Source organism: Bufo bufo, chromosome 6, assembly GCF_905171765.1.
Source record: "Bufo bufo chromosome 6, aBufBuf1.1, whole genome shotgun sequence".
Taxonomy (NCBI): domain Eukaryota; kingdom Metazoa; phylum Chordata; class Amphibia; order Anura; family Bufonidae; genus Bufo; species Bufo bufo.
In genome coordinates this window covers 408520981-408543022 of record NC_053394.1, presented here as the reverse complement: position 1 = coordinate 408543022, position 22042 = coordinate 408520981, and the positions used below count along the sequence as shown (strand labels likewise).

The 22042-nt window shown below is 47.5% G+C and overlaps 1 protein-coding gene across 1 annotated transcript in view; it reads left to right on the top strand.

Annotated features, from left to right (window-relative positions):
• LOC121005801 (zinc finger protein 850-like) overlaps positions 1-22042 on the top strand; it is a 1060224-nt gene that overhangs the window by 1006677 nt on the left and 31505 nt on the right. The window lies entirely within an intron of this gene.

Genomic DNA, 22042 nt, shown 5'->3' with positions numbered 1-22042 from the left:
TTGCAGCAAAGGCTGCAAAATTAATTTTTTGTCCAAAATGGGTGTTTTTTTTAATAACAGAATATGACAGCAGTATATAACGCTTGAATTTCACAAGTGCAGATGCAGCAAGGGCTGTAAAATTGTGTATTTTGCACAAAAAGGGTGTTTTTTAAAACCCAGAAAATTATAGCTGTATTTCTAGCACAAATTGCACACTGACTAATGCGGCAGAGGCTCAAAATGAATGTTATTGCCCAAAAAGTTTTTTTTTTCTAAGCCAGAAAATTGTAGAATTTTTTTAAATTTGTTTTTAACAATCACAGATGCAGCAAGGGCTGCCATATTAAGTATTTTGCAAAAAAAAAAGGGTGTTTTTTTTACTAACAGAATATGAAAGCTGTATATAACGATTGAATTTGACACGTGCAGATGCAGCAAGGGCTGTAAAATTGTGTATTTTGCCAAAAAAGGCTGTTTTTAAAAACCCAGAATATTATGGCTGTATTTCTAGCGTAAATTGCACACTGACTAATCCTGCAAAGGCACCAGATGTTGGATATTGTCAAAAAAAGTTTATTTTTTTAAAACCAGATTCTTAGTGCAGTATTTCAAGCTTGGATTTGAATGTCACAACAGCTCAGATGCAGTGCTGGTGCACTGAGCTTGCATAAAATGGCCGCCGCCGCCCATCTAACTAACAGACGGATAAAAGTAATTTTTTTCTGTCACTTCATTTGGAGTTCTGATAACAGATTCTGTCCTATTCTTTCCCTCACAGCAGCAGCATCATCCTCTCCCTACACTAAGCACAGCAGAGTGACGTGCAGCGCTACGTGACTCCAGCTTATATAGAGGCTGGGTCACATGCTGCACCGACCAATCACAGCCATGCCATTAGTAGGCATGGCTGTGATTGCTTCTAAGCTCACACAGTTAAACACTTGTTGATTGGCTGCACTGCAGCCTTTCAAAAAGTGCTAAGAAATTGCCGAACAATGAACCCGAAACCAAACTTTTACTGAAATGTTCGGGTTCGGGGTCCAAAAATCCTAAAGTTCGGTACGAACCCGAACTTTATAGTTCGGGTTCGCTCAACCCTACTCTGCACCTTTCAGAGAACTGATTGCTTGTGCTGAGCCGAGGGGGAGAGTCCCAAGCCATCATTTCTTTGCCAAAAAGGCAGTACCATGCACACACATGTAAAACAGAAGGTGGGCCAGTCCTTGAGCCTGTCGATGTCTGCCAAAGTGCACGGCAGCGCCAACAGTTGGAGCTATAACTACTGTCAGGGACAGTACATGTCCTTTACAGCCCACTGGGTGAATGTGGTTACTGCACAGCCACATGGTCAGGTGACGCCGCTTCCGTCCCCACGTTCTCAAGCTGCTGGTCCTGCAACAATGTCTGCCTCTGCCTCCTCATCCTCCACCATGTTCTCAGCCTCCACTGCAGGGAAAGTTAACAGTGCCCCTCCAGCATACCACATGTGCAGGGCACGGCGGTGTCACACAGGGGAGGAACTGCTCTGTGTCCTTAATCGAAATCGAATCCTGGCTTTCTCTGAGAAAACTGAAAATCTGAACCATCGTGACCGACAACGGGAAGAACATGGTGTCGGCGCTGCATCAAGGAGGGCTGAGCCATGCGTCCTGCATGGCACACGTGTTCAATATGGCTGTCAAGCGGTTCCTGAAATCTTCCACCCATCTGTAAGACATCCTAAAAATGACCGAGAAACTTTGCATGTACTTCAGCCACTCGTACACCGCAAAGCACACCCTTCTTGAGCTGCAGCGGCAGAACGGCATTCCCCAACATAGGCTGATATGCGACGTTTCCACCCGTTGGAATTCCACCCTACATATGTTGGACCGACAATACGAACAGAGAAAGGCCATGAACGATTTCTTGATGATCCAAGCGGACAGGTGTACTCCCCTGTGTAACTTCGATGTCAGCTAGTGGCAGCTCATGCGTGACACCTGCCGTTTGCTCAGGCCCTTTGAGGAGGCCACGTTATTTGTCAGTCGCCAGGACTACGGGATGAATGATCATTCCACTGCTTTATGTCCTGGAACAGATGCTGGTAAATTTGGCTGGTCAGGGGACTGGAGACGTGGTGCCTACATCTCACAGCCACATGAGCCCTGTGGGGGCTGAACTGGAGGAGAAGAAGGACATTGGATCACAGGAAATGTGTAGCAAAATGGGTGGTTTTTCTACTCAGGTGACAGGAAAGGAGGATCAGGAGGAGCAGACCAGCCTGAGGAGCTAGAGGGTGATGAGGAAGACGAGGCAGAAGACCCAAACACGCCATGGCAGTATGCAGTGGATATGGAGGCAGGGAGTCCCTCCGAGTCACTTGCACAAATGGCCCGATGCATGCTCACTTGCTTGCGTAGTGACAGCCAAATTGTCACCATTCGGCAGAGGGATGACTTCTGGCCCTCCACCGTGTTGTAACCTCGCTACTGGTCCAAAATGGGGGCTATTTTACACCCACTGAGAGGGAGGACAAACTGAACTACTACAGAGACATTATATGTAGTCAGTGGGCCGCTGCCTATCTGTGTCATCGTCCATTCTCTCGCAGGTCTGACCAGGGGGGCCCTCTGCGCTCACGTTCCTCTGCCATTGCTTGCTGCTGTGTGAAAAATAAGCTGCTTGGTGGCCATACTTACTGCAAGGGCAGTTAGAAGCTCTTTGCGCATATAATTTATCAAAAATATGTCGGTCCCATCTACTGAACGACAAGCTGGCTTTTCATCAGATGGGGCCTACTCTAACATGCCCCTCCTGGGGTTACAGCCTACAATCTGGGCAGAGTAGCACCCAGCTATATCCTACACATGCCTCTCCCAGGCTGTCAGCCTGCAATATGGGTAAAGTAGAATACAGCTATACAATCTTTCTAATTAAAAGCAGGTTGGGGGAAGGAGCAGTTCCATCTCCATCAGCAGCAACTTGAGTCTAGAGTTGCTGATGAGCAGCTTTCTTCACCCGCATAGTGAAGAAACTACTCACCAGTAGCTAGACATAGAGCAGAACCTGAACCAGCAGGTGGTGGCATACTTGGAGTGCACCCTGCCAGCCGCCATTGAAGATCCACTGAACTACTGGGCAGCCAAACTAGATTTGTGGCCCCAACTGGCTGAGATTGCCCTGGAAAAGCTGTCCTGCCCAGCCAGTAGTGTGGCATCAGAACGGGTGTTTAGTGCGGCGGGGGCCATAGTTACCCCAAGAAGATGTCACAGGGTAGCGTCACTGGTATAAAGATAGAGCGGAGGTGCACCCCCTGAGCTGCCACCCGGTCCCCTGTCCCTGCCTACTTGCACCACTCACCCTAGGTGACGGGGCGTAACTGGGCAACAGTCCCTGACCTGAGTAAGTGCAAGCAGAGAGATGGAGACAGCAGGGAAGCGGACAGCCAATGAGAGGTAGCACTCGAGCGGACAGAGAGGTGGAACAAGCAGGGTACCACCCAAAACGGAAGGGCGAGATGGGTCAACTAGCCGGGGTCAGTCCAGGAGGTCACGTCAGTACAAGAGAAGAAGCAAAGACAAAAGCAAGCCGAGGTCGAAATCCGAGAGGTAGCGTCAAGGTTCAGGGAGCAGGCAGAAGAGGTGTCAGGAAGCAGATCAAGTGTCAAATTCAAAGGTAAGCAAAATAATAATAATACACGGCGTAAGGGACCAAAATCACAGGCAACCTGTAGCCAGCAGGTTGCCTGTATTTAAAGTGGGGAGTGAGGGTCATGTGACGTGGCCAGCGTCACATGACCGACAAACAAGTCGAGCACCGAGTGATCAGCTTGGCGCTCAAGGCAGACCTAGGAGCAGGGAGCCTCCCAGCTAGCAAAAGCCACCCTGGGAACGAGGCTGAACACAGATCCTCACTCCCGAAGCTAAGCAGCAGGTCTGCGGCTGATGGGAGACAGAGTGCGCCTTCAGCGCCCCGTTACAGGAGAACTCGGCTGTCCACACAAAATGTGGAGAGACTGACCTTTGTCAAGATGAATCAGGCGTGGATCAGCTAGGATTTCCACCCACCAATGCCTGATGCATCAGATTAGATCATCCATGCTGCCTCACCCAAACCTTACCTGCCTCAGCTACTATTCTGATGCTGCCACCTGCCTGATGTGTGCTCTTTCTCACACCTACCTTCATTAGCGGGTACTGTTAGTACCACCTACCTCCCACTCTGTCACCGGGTCACTCTGTGGTCTCCTGATGCTGCTGCCACCTCTACACTATGTCACCTTGCCACTCTGTGGTCTCCTGATGCTGCTGCTGCCACCTCCACATTGTCATTGTGCCACTCTGTGGTCTCCTGATGCCGCTTCCACCTCACCACTATGTCATAGGGCCACTCTGTCTCCTCCTGATGCTATCGCCAACCCCACATTCTGTCATTGTGCCACTCTGTGGCCTCCTGATGCTTGCGCCGCCTCCAAACTCTCTCATTGTGCCACTCTGTGGCCTCCTCCTGATGCCGCTACTGCCGCCACTTCCACACTCTGTCGTTGTGCCACCCTGTGGCCTCCTGATGCTGTCACCACCTCCAAACTCTCACATTGTGCCACTCTGTGGCCTCCTCCTGATCCTGCTGCTGCCGCCACCTCCAAACTCTGTCATTGTGCCACTCTGTGGTTTCCCGATGGTGTTGCCACCTCCAAACTCTTATTGTGCCACTCTTTGGCCTCCTACTATAGCTGATGCTGCCGATACCTCCAGACTCTGTCATCTTGCCACTCTGTGGTCTCCTACTAAAGCTGATGCTGTCGGTACCTCCAGACTCTGTCATCTGTGGTCTCCTGATGCTGTCGCCACCTCCACACTATGTCATTGTGCCACTCTGTTGTCTCCTGATGCTGTCGCCACCTCCACACTATGTCATTGTGCCACTCTGTGGTCTCCTACTAAAGCTGATGCTGTCAGTACCTCCAGACTCTGTCATCTCCTGATGCTGTCGCCACCTCCACACTATGTCATTGTGCCACTCTGTGGCCTCCTCCTAATGCTGCTGCTGCCACCTCCACACTATGTCATTGTGCCACTCTGTGGCCTCCTCCTAATGCTGCTGCTGCCACCTCCACACTATGTCACCTTGCCACTCTGTGGCCTCCTGATGCTGCTGCTGCCGCCTCCAGACTCTCTCATTGTGCCACTCTGTGGCCTCCTCCTGATGCTGTTGATGCCGCCAACTCCACACTCTTTCATTGGGCCACTCTGTAGTCTCCAGATGCTGTCGCCACCTCCAAACTCTGTCATTGTGCCACTATTTTGCCTTTCGGCCTGGCTGACATCATCATTAACTTGACCCTTCTTCTGTCGGAAGGTAGGAAAAATGAGACGCACACCGGATCCTGTCTGTGTAGCAGCTGTAAGGCCTGTATGGTCCCATCAGAATTGGCTTGTGATTTTGTAGCCAAAAGCAGGAGTGGGTACAAAACACAGAAGACGTGCAAATATTCCATTCATGGGTCATCTCTGTTTTGGATCCACTCCTGTTTTTTTTGGCATTAGCAATACTGATGGATTACTGACCAAATGCTGACGTGAAGGCGGATGCTCAACAGACAGGAGCCATTTTTTGGGGGTTATTGTTCTGACGGATCAGAGAAAGGGCAAAATAATCAGTGACGTCAACACAGACTTAATGCTGACACCCTCTCCACTCTGTCGGGGGGCTCTGCTTGTATAAGCGTTTAATAGAACAGGTTCTGTAGACATCTATGTGGAATCAGCTGACGACGGTGTGAAAGGAGTGCTCTTCTTTACGCTAACATCGACCTGTAAGGCTGAGTTCATACTTAAGTTATTGTGTCGGTGTAATGGATCTCCTGGCACCCCGACTGGGAACCTCCGTTGATGGATGCTCCTAGTGCTTCCCGAGGGCCCAAGCACTCCACTTGACACCGTAAGCACTGCCGACCTCACGAACCGCCGCAGCTTGGTTGGGATCTCGCCGTTTGCTACCCACCCTGGACCTACGACTAGGCTTCCAGGTGCTGTAGTAACTGAACATTACACATACACAGCTCTGCTGCACACACCCATACAACTCTCTAGAGCAGGCATCCTCAAACTGCGGCCCTCCAGCTGTTGTAAAACTACAACTCCCACAATGCCCTGCTGTAGGCTAATACCTGTAGGCTGTTTGGGCATGCTGGGAGTTGTAGTTTTGCAACAGCTGGAGGGCCGCAGTTTGAGGATGCCTGCTCTAGAGGCATATAACACAGCTTACTTGCAAACACATACAGCTCAGCTATACAGCCATTACACAATACAGCCCTGCCCAACTACTTACACATCACACACATACAGCTCAGCTATACATCCATTGCACAATACAGCCCTGCCCAACTACTTACACATCACACACATACAGCTCAGCTATACAGCCATTACACAATACAGCCCTGCCCAACTACTTACACATCACACACATACAGCTCAGCTATACAGCTATTACACAATACAGCCCTGCCCAACTACTTACACATCACACACATACAGCTCAGCTATACAGCTATTACACAATACAGCCCTGCCCAACTACTTACACATCACATACATACAGCTCAGCTATACAGCCATTACACAATACAGCCCTGCCCAACTACTTACACATCACACACATACAGCTCAGCTATACAGCCATTACACAATACAGCCCTGCCCAACTACTTATACATCACACACAGCTCAGCTATACAGCCATTACACAATACAGCCCTGCCCAACTACTTACACATCACACACATACAGCTCGGCTATACAAACATTACACAATACAGCCCTGCCCAACTACTTACACATCACACACATACAGCTCAGCTATACAGCTATTACACAATACAGCCCTGCCCAACTACTTACACATCACACACATACAGCTCAGCTATACAGCCATTACACAATACAGCCCTGCCCAACTACTTACACATCACACACATACAGCTCAGCTATACAGTCATTACACAATACAGCCCTGCCCAACTACTTACACATCACACACATACAGCTCAGCTATACAGCCATTACACAATACAGCCCTGCCCAACTACTTACACATCACACACACACACAGCTCAGCTATACAGTCATTACACAATACAGCCCTGCCCAACTACTTACACCTCACACACATACAGCTCAGCTATACAGCCATTACACAATACAGCCCTGCCCAACTACTTACACATCACACACATACAGCTCAGCTATACAGCCATTACACAATACAGCCCTGCCCAACTACTTACACATCACACACATACAGCTCAGCTATACAGCCATTACACAATACAGCCCTGCCCAACTACTTACACATCACACACATACAGCTCAGCTATACAGTCATTACACAATACAGCCCTGTCCAACTACTTACACATCACACACATACAGCTCAGCTATACAGCCATTACACAATACAGTCCTGCCCAACTACTTACACATCACACACATACAGCTCAGCTATACAGCCATTACACAATACAGCCCTGCCCAACTACTTACACATCACACACATACAGCTCAGCTATACATCCATTGCACAATACAGCCCTGCCCAACTACTTACACATCACACACATACAGCTCAGCTATACAGTCATTACACAATACAGTCCTGCCCAACTACTTACACATCACACACATACAGCTCAGCTATACAGTCATTACACAATACAGCCCTGCCCAACTACTTACACATCACACACATACAGCTCAGCTATACAGTCATTACACAATACAGCCCTGTCCAACTACTTACACATCACACACATACAGCTCAGCTATACAGCCATTACACAATACAGTCCTGCCCAACTACTTACACATCACACACATACAGCTCAGCTATACAGCCATTACACAATACAGCCCTGCCCAACTACTTACACATCACACACATACAGCTCAGCTATACAGCCATTACACAATACAGCCCTGCCCAACTACTTACACATCACACACATACAGCTCAGCTATACAGTCATTACACAATACAGCCCTGCCCAACTACTTACACATCACACACATACAGCTCAGCTATACAGCCATTACACAATACAGCCCTGCCCAACTACATACACATCACACACATACAGCTCAGCTATACAGCCATTACACAATACAGCCCTGCCCAACTACTTACACATCACACACACACAGCTCAGCTATACAGCCATTACACAATACAGTCCTGCCCAACTACTTACACATCACACACACACAGCTCAGCTATACAGCCATTACACAATACAGTCCTGCCCAACTACTTACACATCACACACATACAGCTCAGCTATACAGACATTACACAATACAGCCCTGCCCAACTACTTACACATCACACACATACAGCTCAGCTATACAGTCATTACACAATACAGCCCTGCCCTACTACTTACACCTCACACACATACAGCTCAGCTATACAGCCATTACACAATACAGCCCTGCCCAACTACTTACACATCACACACATACAGCTCAGCTATACAGCATTACACAACACAGCCCTGCCCAACTACTTACACATCACACACATACAGCTCAGCTATACAGCATTACACAACACAGCCCTGCCCAACTACTTACACATCACACACATACAGCTCAGCTATACAGCCATTACACAATACAGTCCTGCCACACTACTTACACATCACACACATACAGCTCAGCTATACAGCCATTACACAATACAGCCCTGCCCAACTACTTACACATCACACACATACAGCTCAGCTATACAGCCATTACACAATACAGTCCTGCCCAACTACTTACACATCACACACAGCTCAGCTATACAGCCATTACACAGTACAGCCCTGCCCAACTACTTACACATCACACACATACAGCTCAGCTATACATCCATTACACAATACAGCCCTGCCCAACTACTTACATCACACACATACAGCTCAGCTATACAGCCATTATACAGTACAGCCCTGCCCAACTACTTACACATCACACACATACAGCTCAGCTATACAGACATTACACAATACAGCCCTGCCCAACTACTTACATCACACACATACAGCTCAGCTATACAGCCATTACACAATACAGCCCTGCCACACTACTTACACATCACACACATACAGCTCAGCTATACAGCCATTACACAATACAGCCCTGCCCAACTACTTACATCACACACATACAGCTCAGCTATACATCCATTACACAATACAGCCCTGCCCAACTACTTACACATCACACACAGCTCAGCTATACAGCCATTACACAGTACAGCCCTGCCCAACTACTTACACATCACACACATACAGCTCAGCTATACAGCCATTACACAATACAGCCCTGCCACACTACTTACACATCACACACATACAGCTCAGCTATACAGCCATTACACAATACAGCCCTGCCCAACTACTTACACATCACACACATACAGCTCAGCTATACATCCATTGCACAATACAGCCCTGCCCAACTACTTACACATCACACACATACAGCTCAGCTATACAGCCATTACACAATACAGCCCTGCCCAACTACTTACACATGACACACATATACAGCTCAACTATACAGCCATTACACAATACAGTCCTGCCTAACTACTTATACATCACACACAGCTCAGCTATACAGCCATTACACAATACAGCCCTGCCCAACTACTTACACATCACATACAGCTCAGCTATACAGCCATTACACAATACAGCCCTGCCCAACTACTTACACATCACACACATACAGCTCAGCTATACAGCCATTACACAATACAGCCCTGCCCAACTACTTACACATCACACACATACAGCTCAGCTATACAGCCATTACACAATACAGCCCTGCCCAACTACTTACACATCACACACACACAGCTCAGCTATACAGCCATTACACAATACAGCCCTGCCCAACTACTTACACATCACACACATACAGCTCAGCTATACAGCCATTACACAATACAGTCCTGCCCAACTACTTACACATCACACACATACAGCTCAGCTATACAGCCATTACACAATACAGCCCTGCCCAACTACTTACACATCACACACATACAGCTCAGCTATACAGCCATTACACAATACAGCCCTGCCCAACTACTTACATCACACACATACAGCTCAGCTATACAGCCATTACACAATACAGCCCTGCCCAACTACTTACACATCACACACATACAGCTCAGCTATACAGCTATTACACAATACAGCCCTGCCCAACTACTTACACATCACACACATACAGCTCAGCTATACAGCCATTACACAATACAGCCCAACTACTTACACATCACACACATACAGCTCAGCTATACAGCCATTACACAATACAGCCCTGCCCAACTACTTACACATCACACACATACAGCTCAGCTATACAGCCATTACACAATACAGCCCTGCCCAACTACTTACACATCACACACACACAGCTCAGCTATACAGCCATTACACAATACAGCCCTGCCCAACTACTTACACATCACACACATACAGCTCAGCTATACAGCCATTACACAATACAGCCCTGCCCAACTACTTACACATCACACACATACAGCTCAGCTATACAGCTATTACACAATACAGCCCTGCCCAACTACTTACACATCACACACATACAGCTCAGCTATACAGCCATTACACAATACAGCCCAACTACTTACACATCACACACATACAGCTCAGCTATACAGCCATTACACAATACAGTCCTGCCCAACTACTTACACATCACACACACACAGCTCAGCTATACAGCCATTACACAATACAGCCCTGCCCAACTACTTACATCACACACATACAGCTCAGCTATACAGCCATTACACAATACAGCCCAACTACTTACACATCACACACATACAGCTCAGCTATACAGCCATTACACAATACAGCCCTGCCCAACTACTTACACATCACACACATACAGCTCAGCTATACAGTCATTACACAATACAGCCCTGCCCAACTACTTACACATCACACACATACAGCTCAGCTATACAGCCATTACACAATACAGCTCTGCCCAACTACTTACACATCACACACATACAGCTCAGCTATACAGCCATTACACAATACAGCCCTGCCCAACTACTTACACATCACACACACACACAGCTCAGCTATACAGTCATTACACAATACAGCCCTGCCCAACTACTTACACCTCACACACATACAGCTCAGCTATACAGCCATTACACAATACAGCCCTGCCCAACTACTTACACATCACACACATACAGCTCAGCTATACAGCCATTACACAATACAGCCCTGCCCAACTACTTACACATCACACACATACAGCTCAGCTATACAGCCATTACACAATACAGCCCTGCCCAACTACTTACACATCACACACATACAGCTCAGCTATACAGCCATTACACAATACAGCCCTGCCCAACTACTTACACATCACACACACACAGCTCAGCTATACAGCCATTACACAATACAGCCCTGCCCAACTACTTACATCACACACATACAGCTCAGCTATACAGCCATTACACAATACAGCCCAACTACTTACACATCACACACATACAGCTCAGCTATACAGCCATTACACAATACAGCCCTGCCCAACTACTTACACATCACACACATACAGCTCAGCTATACAGTCATTACACAATACAGCCCTGCCCAACTACTTACACATCACACACATACAGCTCAGCTATACAGCCATTACACAATACAGCTCTGCCCAACTACTTACACATCACACACATACAGCTCAGCTATACAGCCATTACACAATACAGCCCTGCCCAACTACTTACACATCACACACACACACAGCTCAGCTATACAGTCATTACACAATACAGCCCTGCCCAACTACTTACACCTCACACACATACAGCTCAGCTATACAGCCATTACACAATACAGCCCTGCCCAACTACTTACACATCACACACATACAGCTCAGCTATACAGCCATTACACAATACAGCTCAACTACATAAAGATTCTACGCATATTGCTGAACTACATAAACATTACACGAATACAGCTCAGCCATATAAACATTAGAGCTCTACAGCACTGCTACATACACACTGGAATTACAAACAGCACAGCAGAGCCCTGCATACACAGAGCAGATAAACCTGGTCATGTGATTTCTATGACTCCTCCTACACATGGTCATGACAGGTCCTTTACTTCCTCTTGCAGCACAGCTTGGAGCTTGACTCCTCCCACACATGATCACATCTCATGACATCATCACAGGTCCTTTCTTCCTCCTGCCGCACAGCCTTGAGATGACTCCTCCCACACATGGTCATGACATCATCCCAGGTCCTTTACTTCCTTCTGCAGCACATCCTGGAGCCTGACTCCTCCCACACATTTTCACATGGTCATGACATCATCACAGGTCCTTTACTTCCTCCTGCAGCACAGCCTAGAGCCTGACTCCTCCCACACGTGATCACATGGTCATGACATCATCACAGGTCCTTTACTTCCTCCTGCAGCACAGCCTGGAGCCTGACTCCTCCCACACGTGATCACATGGTCATGACATCATCACAGGTCCTTTACTTTCTCCTGCAGCACATCCTGGAGCCTGACTCCTCCCACACGTGATCACATGGTCATGACATCATCACAGGTCCTTTACTTCCTCGTGCAGCACAGCCTGGAGCCTGACTTCTGCACATGGTGGTAGAAATAAAACACCTGATGCTCCATGGTGAAGGATTGTCAGAGGAGGACACGCCCCGCCCAGGTAAGAGGAACACTCACCAGCTCCACACCTGGAAGGCCTGTTTCAGACCTGCGTTATAGAGATGCAGCACGGAGCAGCCTTCAGGACCTTTATACGTCCCCAAACCTCCCAACTGTGTAAACGAACAAAGAAGGACAGATTGTGTGGACTAGGCCACGCCTCTAACTCCGCCCAAAACATACCTGTACTCCGAATCCCAACCAGTCCCCCTAATGCCCCCACATAGTAATTATTCCCCCTTCATGCCACAGTATTTATGCCCAGTTATGTGCCCCCCCCCCCCCCAGCAATGTGCCCACATTGTGCCCCTAACAGAATGTAAAAAAATAAACATCACATACTTGCCTTCTTCCCAGCAGCAGTACATCGGCTGCTCTGGTCTGTGAAGGAGGCAGAGTCGAGGCTAACAACCGCCCAACCCCCCCAAACCGGGACAGAGGGACAGCCACTGAAATCCGGGACGGTTGGGAGGCAGTGGAACCGGCGGAGGTGATCCAGCTGCACCCTGACAAATATGTAGAGAAGTGGCCGGACAAATCCCATTGGGATCAGCGGTTTTCATGCGGCCGCTACTCTGCATGTTTTCCGGGTTGTGTCCTGATCTCTGCCGCTCCCCATTATAGTGAATGGGGCTGGTGGGTGTCTGGCAGCTTCTGGCAGTGTCAGATCTGGACCTGTCCGACAGGAGAACAGCCGGAGACAGGAAACGCTACTGTGAAACTAGATCCGCGGCTCCACCTGCCGGACAGACCCGCGGCTCCACCTGCCGCAGAGATCCGCGGCTCCACCTGCCGCAGAGGTCCGCGGCTCCACCTGCCGCAGAGGTCCGCGGCTCCACCTGCCGCAGAGGTCCGCGGCTCCACCTGCCGCAGAGGTCCGCGGCTCCACCTGGCCAATCGTAGCGCACCGCTCATAGCCTGGGAGTTGTAAAAAAAAGTTGTAAAAAAAATTATTATTTTCTGCAAAAAAGAAAAACTTTCCGTGCAAACTCAGCAGAATCGATCAGTAACGGACACCACTGATCGGTGCTCAGTGGTTGTAAAATGCACGCACGCAGATGGTGCGTTTATGCAAAAATCTAAACTGACACTAACTGAAATGTATATATATCTCTAACTAACTGCAGGTCTTATTTCACACAAAGGACAGGAACGGGGGAAAGGACAGGGACGGAGGGTGGTTTAGGGATCTGGAACAGTAGCAGCTATTCCAGATGTTCTTCTTTCTTCTTTTCAGCAGGAAAGGGGTTAAATCGCTGTGGTGTGCACCACAAGTCCCAGCAAGCCACAAGCAGAACAGAAAGGCACAGAACCTCTCTGCATGCAGTCACCAGCTAGAATGGCTGCCTGCAGGGAATAGCACTGCCATTAGCTGGAGCGTTGTTCCAGACAATGGCAGCGCTGGCAGGGGACCCCGAAACACTGGTGTCCCCCTGCCTCACCTCGGAGGTGACCGGTGCTGACCAGTTCAGCACCTGCCACCTCCCTCTGACCCTCTCCCGCCCCGATGCCAATGACAGCTTCCTGCACTGCAATGTGACCGGCCAATCGCATCGCAGGGAGCTGCAGGGGGCGGTGCTGCACCATGGCTGCCTGCCGGTAAGAGCAGGCATGGTTCCGCGATTCCCCCCCCCCCCCCCCGATCCTTCCCCAGAGCCCCGCGGACCTTGTGCCGTACATGTACGGCGCTGGGCGTTAAAGGGATTCTGTCACCTGGAATTTGCCTATAGAGCTGCGGACATGCGCTGCTAGATCGCCGCTAGCACATCCGCAGTATACATTCCCCATAGCTCTGAGTGCTTTTATTTAGGCAAAAAACCGATTTGATATATATGTAAATGAGCCAAGTAGGGAGCCCGAGGGGCTGTTACTAACGCCCACTGTGAAGGAGCCCAGCACCGCCCCGCATCCTCCGAAAGGGGTTGAAGGCCAATAGTCACCATCCTGTCCACACCCTGAAGGCCATTCAGGTGGGGGAATTTGTTCGAGCCCGTAGAAATTGTAGTGCAGACACTGCTTATTCTAGTGAATGCCAGTCAGTTTGACAAAAAGAGGATATCCAGATTGGATGTTATCTAGAGCTTTGAATATAGTAGAAAATAAGTCTAGAGCAGAACTATTGTTTAAACCTACACTGGTCCTCACCTACAGCCGTCAACAGTGATGGCCAGTTCGCATTGTTCGCCCACGAGCATATGCGGGCTGCCATCTTTTTTCACCGGTCCGGCGAGGCACAGGGTAAGCCCTTACCTGTCCATGTGCCGTGAGCCGATCTGAAAACAAATGAGGTCACCGGGAGCAGGCAGTTCCGAGAACAGCCCGATGAAGGCCCCCGGTGGCTGTTCTCGGAACTGCCTGCTCCCGCTGACCGCACTTATTTTCAGACCGGCTCGCGCAGCGGGTCAGTTATATCACCAATAATGGAACATAATCGCAGTCTGACTCGTTTTTGTACCTTTGCGATAGAGAAAGTAGGTAGAGGTAGTAATATAAAGAAGATGATTCTGCAGAGGGAAGCATATTGGATGTTCAGACTGAACACGAGACATCCCTCCGGTCGGAACTTGATGTATTTTTTACTGACATTACTATAAATCATGATCTATGCTACTAGCGATTAATTGCCATTATTAGGTCTCACTGAGTGTTCGTTGCTAATTTAGGTTTTTCTTCATTTTTATCTCATTCACACCATGCGGTGGTTTTCAGGTAAAAGTATGTGATACCGTGACATTAATCTACGATCTACTTTACGATTAGACTTAACCATAGTCCTGAAATGTACTTTTACGCTTGGTGTCACTACATTGTTGAATGTAGATTACAGGTGTAGCACATGACGGAGTATTGAGTTGTTGGGGGAGGAGATCTACTTAAGCCCGAAGGTTCGGCAGTCCATACGGTTACGACTAAGAACGCTACAGCTCGAAACGTATAAATTGTGACGAGAGTCTAAGGATGTGTCCACACCTGTATGTTTGTTACTGAAAATAAGACAAAGCAACGGAACTATATTCAAGTGCTGGAACCTTTTCTACCATTGATGTTTGGAGGACTTACCTGGTTCGTTCCGTGCACGAGGGACTGTGGATACAGTGATCTGGATTTGTATATATGCTCTTCCTGAAGTGCCCCCAGTATTTATTCTGCCCCCAACAGTTATAATGCTCTCCCTGAAGTGCCCCCAGTATTTATTCTGCCCCCTACTGTTATAATGCTCTTCCTGAAGTGCCCCCAGTATTTATTCTGCCCCCTACTGTTATAATGCTCTCCCTGAAGTGCCCCCAGTATTTATTCTGCCCCCTACTGTTATAATGCTCTTCCTGAAGTGCCCCCAGTATTTATAGTGCCCCCTACTGTTATAATGCTCTTCCTGAAGTGCCCCCAGTATTTATTCTGCCCCCTACTGTTATAATGCTCTCCCTGAAGTGCCCCCAGTATTTATTCTGCCCCCTACTGTTATAATGCTCTCCCTGAAGTGCCCCCAGTATTTATTCTGCCCCCTACTGTTATAATGCTCTTCCTGAAGTGCCCCCAGTATTTATTCTGCCCCCTACTGTTATAATGCTCTCCCTGAAGTGCCCCCAGTATTTATTCTGCCCCCTACTGTTATAATGCTCTTCCTGAAGTGCCCCCAGTATTTATAGTGCCCCCTACTGTTATAATGCTCTCCCTGAAGTGCTCCCAGTATTTATTCTGCCCCCTACTGTTATAATGCTCTCCCTGAAGTGCCCCCAGTATTATACTGCCCCTACTGTTATAATGCTCTCCCTGAAGTGCCCCCAGTATTTATTCTGCCCCCTACTGTTATAATGCTCTCCCTGAAGTGCCCCCAGTATTTATTCTGCCCCCTACTGTTATAATGCTCTCCCTGAAGTGCCCCCAGTATTTATTCTGCCCCCTACTGTTATAATGCTCTTCCTGAAGTGCCCCCAGTATTTATTCTGCCCCCTACTGTTATAATGCTCTCCCTGAAGTGCCCCCAGTATTTATTCTGCCCCCTACTGTTATAATGCTCTTCCTGAAGTGCCCCCAGTATTTATAGTGCCCCCTACTGTTATAATGCTCTCCCTGAAGTGCTCCCAGTATTTATTCTGCCCCCTACTGTTATAATGCTCTCCCTGAAGTGCCCCCAGTATTATACTGCCCCTACTGTTATAATGCTCTTCCTGAAGTGCCCCCAGTATTTATTCTGCCCCCTACTGTTATAATGCTCTTCCTGAAGTTCCCCCAGTATTTATAGTGCCCCCTACTGTTATAATGCTCTCCCTGAAGTGCCCCCAGTATTTATTCTGCCCCCTACTGTTATAATGCTCTTCCTGAAGTGCCCCTAGTATTTATTCTGCCCCCAACAGTTATAATGCTCTTCCTGAAGTGCCCCAGTATTTATTCTGCCCCCTACTGTTATAATGCTCTTCCTGAAGTGCCCCAGTATTTATTCTGCCCCCTACTGTTATAATGCTCTCCCTGAAGTGCCCCCAGTATTTATTCTGCCCCCTACTGTTATAATGCTCTCCCTGAAGTACCCCCAGTATTTATTCTGCCCCCTACTGTTATAATGCTCTCCCTGAAGTACCCCCAGTATTTATTCTGCCCCCTACTGTTATAATGCTCTCCCTGAAGTGCCCCCAGTATTTATTCTGCCCCCTACTGTTATAATGCTCTTCCTGAAGTTCCCCCAGTATTTATAGTGCCCCCTACTGTTATAATGCTCTCCCTGAAGTGCTCCCAGTATTTATTCTGCCCCCTACTGTTATAATGCTCTCCCTGAAGTGCCCCCAGTATTTATTCTGCCCCCTACTGTTATAATGCTCTCCCTGAAGTGCCCCCAGTATTTATTCTGCCCCCTACTGTTATAATGCTCTCCCTGAAGTGCCCCCAGTATTTATTCTGCCCCCAACAGTTATAATGCTCTTCCTGAAGTGCCCCAGTATTTATTCTGCCCCCTACTGTTATAATGCTCTTCCTGAAGTGCCCCAGTATTTATTCTGCCCCCTACTGTTATAATGCTCTCCCTGAAGTGCCCCCAGTATTTATTCTGCCCCCTACTGTTATAATGCTCTTCCTGAAGTGCCCCAGTATTTATTCTGCCCCCTACTGTTATAATGCTCTCCCTGAAGTGCCCCCAGTATTTATTCTGCCCCCTACTGTTATAATGCTCTTCCTGAAGTTCCCCCAGTATTTATAGTGCCCCCTACTGTTATAATGCTCTCCCTGAAGTGCTCCCAGTATTTATTCTGCCCCCTACTGTTATAATGCTCTCCCTGAAGTGCCCCCAGTATTTATTCTGCCCCCTACTGTTATAATGCTCTCCCTGAAGTGCCCCCAGTATTTATTCTGCCCCCTACTGTTATAATGCTCTCCCTGAAGTGCCCCCAGTATTTATTCTGCCCCCTACTGTTATAATGCTCTCCCTGAAGTACCCCCAGTATTTATTCTGCCCCCTACTGTTATAATGCTCTCCCTGAACTGCGCCCAGTATTTATTCTGCCCCCTACTGTTATAATGCTCTCCCTGAACTGCGCCCAGTATTTATTCTGCCCCCTACTGTTATAATGCTCTCCCTGAAGTGCCCCCAGTATTTATTCTGCCCCCTACTGTTATAATGCTCTCCCTGAAGTACCCCCAGTATTTATTCTGCCCCCTACTGTTATAATGCTCTTCCTGAAGTGCCCCCAGTATTTATTCTGCCCCCTACTGTTATAATGCTCTCCCTGAAGTGCCCCCAGTATTTATTCTGCCCCCTACTGTTATAATGCTCTCCCTGAAGTTCCCCCAGTATTTATTCTGCCCCCTACTGTTATAATGCTCTTCCTGAAGTTCCCCCAGTATTTATTCTGCCCCCTACTGTTATAATGCTCTCCCTGAACTGCGCCCAGTATTTATTCTGCCCCCTACTGTTATAATGCTCTCCCTGAAGTGCCCCCAGTATTTATTCTGCCCCCTACTGTTATAATGCTCTCCCTGAAGTGCCCCCAGTATTTATTCTGCCCCCTACTGTTATAATGCTCTCCCTGAACTGCCCCCAGTATTTATTCTGCCCCCTACTGTTATAATGCTCTCCCTGAACTGCGCCCAGTATTTATTCTGCCCCCTACTGTTATAATGCTCTCCTTGAAGTGCCCCCAGTATTTATAGTGCCCCCTAACTGTTATAATGCTTTCCCTGAAGTGCCCCCAGTATTTATTCTGCCCCCTACTGTTATAATGCTCTCCATGAAATGTCCCAAGTTTTTATACTGCCCCTACTGTTATAATGCTCTCCCTGAACTGCTCCAGTATTTATTCTGCCCCCTACTGTTATAATGCTCTCCCTGAAGTGCCCCCAGTATTTATTCTGCCCCCTACTGTTATAATGCTCTCCCTGAAGTGCCCCCAGTATTTATTCTGCCCCCTACTGTTATAATGCTCTCCCTGAAGTTCCCCCAGTATTTATTCTGCCCCCTACTGTTAATAATGCTCTTCCTGAAGTGCCCCCAGTATTTATTCTGCCCCCTACTGTTATAATGCTCTCCCTGAACTGCGCCCAGTATTTATTCTGCCCCCTACTGTTATAATGCTCTCCCTGAAGTGCCCCCAGTATTTATTCTGCCCCCTACTGTTATAATGCTCTCCCTGAAGTGCCCCCAGTATTTATTCTGCCCCCTACTGTTATAATGCTCTCCCTGAACTGCCCCCAGTATTTATTCTGCCCCCTACTGTTATAATGCTCTCCCTGAACTGCGCCCAGTATTTATTCTGCCCCCTACTGTTATAATGCTCTCCCTGAAGTGCCCCCAGTATTTATACTGCCCCTACTGTTATAATGCCCTCTGTAGTTATATTCCTCCCTTTAGTCTCCTCAAAAATTATAATTCCTCAGCCCCTTCAATATACAGTCCCATGTAAATAACATCACTCCCTCCCCAGCCGCCTCCAACATGCAATCTCATGTAAACAACATAAGCCCCTCAACATTCGGTCCCATGTAAATAGCATCACTCCACCCCTTTCCAACATAAATTCTCACGTAAATAACATCCCTCTGTTCAGCCCTAACATACAGTCCCAGTTAAATAACCACAACCCCCAGCATTCCTCTGGCTCTCACACCGAATCCTTCCCTTCACTTACCTCTCCTCATGTAGCAGACCTCGCCACAGCTTCTTCCCCAGGACTACTCTTCACTGCAGCTCACTATCCTCTCCTGTACTGGTCACATGATGGTGACATTATCGCAGGTCCTCAACCACTGCCTTCAGCACTGATCACATGGACTGTGATGTCATCAACATCTCCTTCAGCTCTTCCAATGCATTAGATTCAATTGTACTGAGGACAGCAATACAGTTGTATCTATCTGGCAGGCAGTACATTCGGAACCTGAGGCAAAACATCTGGGGCCCAGGCTCCGAATGTTTTAACCTACCAACACCCCTGCCCCTGCCTTTTTTTTAAGTATGATTTACTCCTCCTTTTCTTTTTTGTGAGGTCCGAAGCTAAAAACAAACATTGGCCCCTTTCACACGGGCGAGTATTCCGCGCGGATGCGATGCGTGAGGTGAACGCATTGCACCCGCACTGAATCTGGACCCATTCATTTCTATGGGGCTGTTCAGATGAGCGGTGATTTTCACGCATCACTTGTGCATTGCGTGAAAATCGCAGCATGCTCTATATTGTGTGTTTTTCACGCAACGCAGGCCCCATAGAAGTGAATGGGTTTGCGTGAAAATCACAAGCATCCGCAAGCAAGTGCGGATGCGGTGCGATTTTCACGCATGGTTGCTAGGTGACAGTCTATTCACTGTAGTATTTTCCCTTATAACATGGTTATAAGGGAAAATAATAGCATTCTGAATACAGAATGCATAGTAAGTGATCAATTGAGGGTTAAAAAAAAGTAAAAAAATTAACTCACCTTCTCCTCTTGTTCGCGTAGTTCCCGGTCTCTTCTTTACTTCTTTAATGATGAACTACCGGCTAGGACCTGTGGTGACGTCAGATCACATGCTCCAATCACATGGTCCATTGTGGTGGTGATGGACCATGTGATTGGAGCATGTGATCTGACATCACCAAAGGTCCTTTAGCCCACAGCTCATCATTAAAGAAGAGACCGGGAACTACGCGAACAAGAGGAGAAGGTGAGTTAATTATTATTATTTTTTTTTAACCCTCAATTGATCACCTACTAAGCATTCTGTATTCAGAATTCTATTATTTTCCCTTATAACCATGTTATAAGGGAAAATAATAACATCTACACAACACCTAACCCAAACCTGAACTTCTGTGAAGAAGTTCGGGTTTGGGTAAAAATCGCTGGTGTTCCCGCAACGCACCCGCACATTTTCTCGCAACGCCCGTGTGAAAGAGGCCATAGTGTGAAGTAAGGAAATGGACATCACAGCAATACAGTGATGGCAGATTTCACAGAAGTGATACATTCCCTGCTTCTGAATGAAATGCATCTAGCTGTGCAGCTAAAACAGGGAATCATATGTCTGCAAAATACATTAGGGAGGCCCAAAAAAGAAGCACAGAAATTATACAAACTTTATTGGAAACATTGTACAATTTTTCAAACCAGCTCCTGGATCTGAATACTTTCATATTAGCATGTAATTAAAAATTTTGTGTAACCACATATACATGTATCGGTATAAGCGCCACCTGCTGATTTTTCAGGGGTGTTGGGAGTTGGACCCTTATATTGATCTCTTATTGAAGACCTATCCTGAGTACATGCCGGAGAAACCCTTTAATGACCGCTGTATTTCGTCATGTCGCTTGTTATAATAAATATAATAAATCTTTTAAACTTATAACATCTGTGTGGTCATGAGGAGCTGCCAAAAACCAAATCTGCCAACCCAATGTCTGTCTATATAGTAATAATAATCTTTATGTATCGCTAACATATTCTGCAGCATTTTACAATTACCCGGATAACACAGGACTTGTAGAATCCTCCACAGCCCCAGCACTGAGGCTCCTGTGTTCTCCTTCAGTCTGTTTACATCACTGCAGCGACAATATTGGTTGGAGCTCTGATGGCCATATGTATGTGACCTGACCATTGAGGCCTAGGATGGTCTATGGTGGTCATGTGCTGTGGCATCACTGATGACGTCTTCTTTTGGCTGTAGGGTCATGTGAAGGTGTGACATACCATGAAACTGCCTTGACCTCACACATGTTTTGATCACTATAAAAAGAGAGAACACAAAATCTACACTTTATTATCTCCTCCGATGTCTCCTCTTATTATCTCCAGGAATTTTATTTT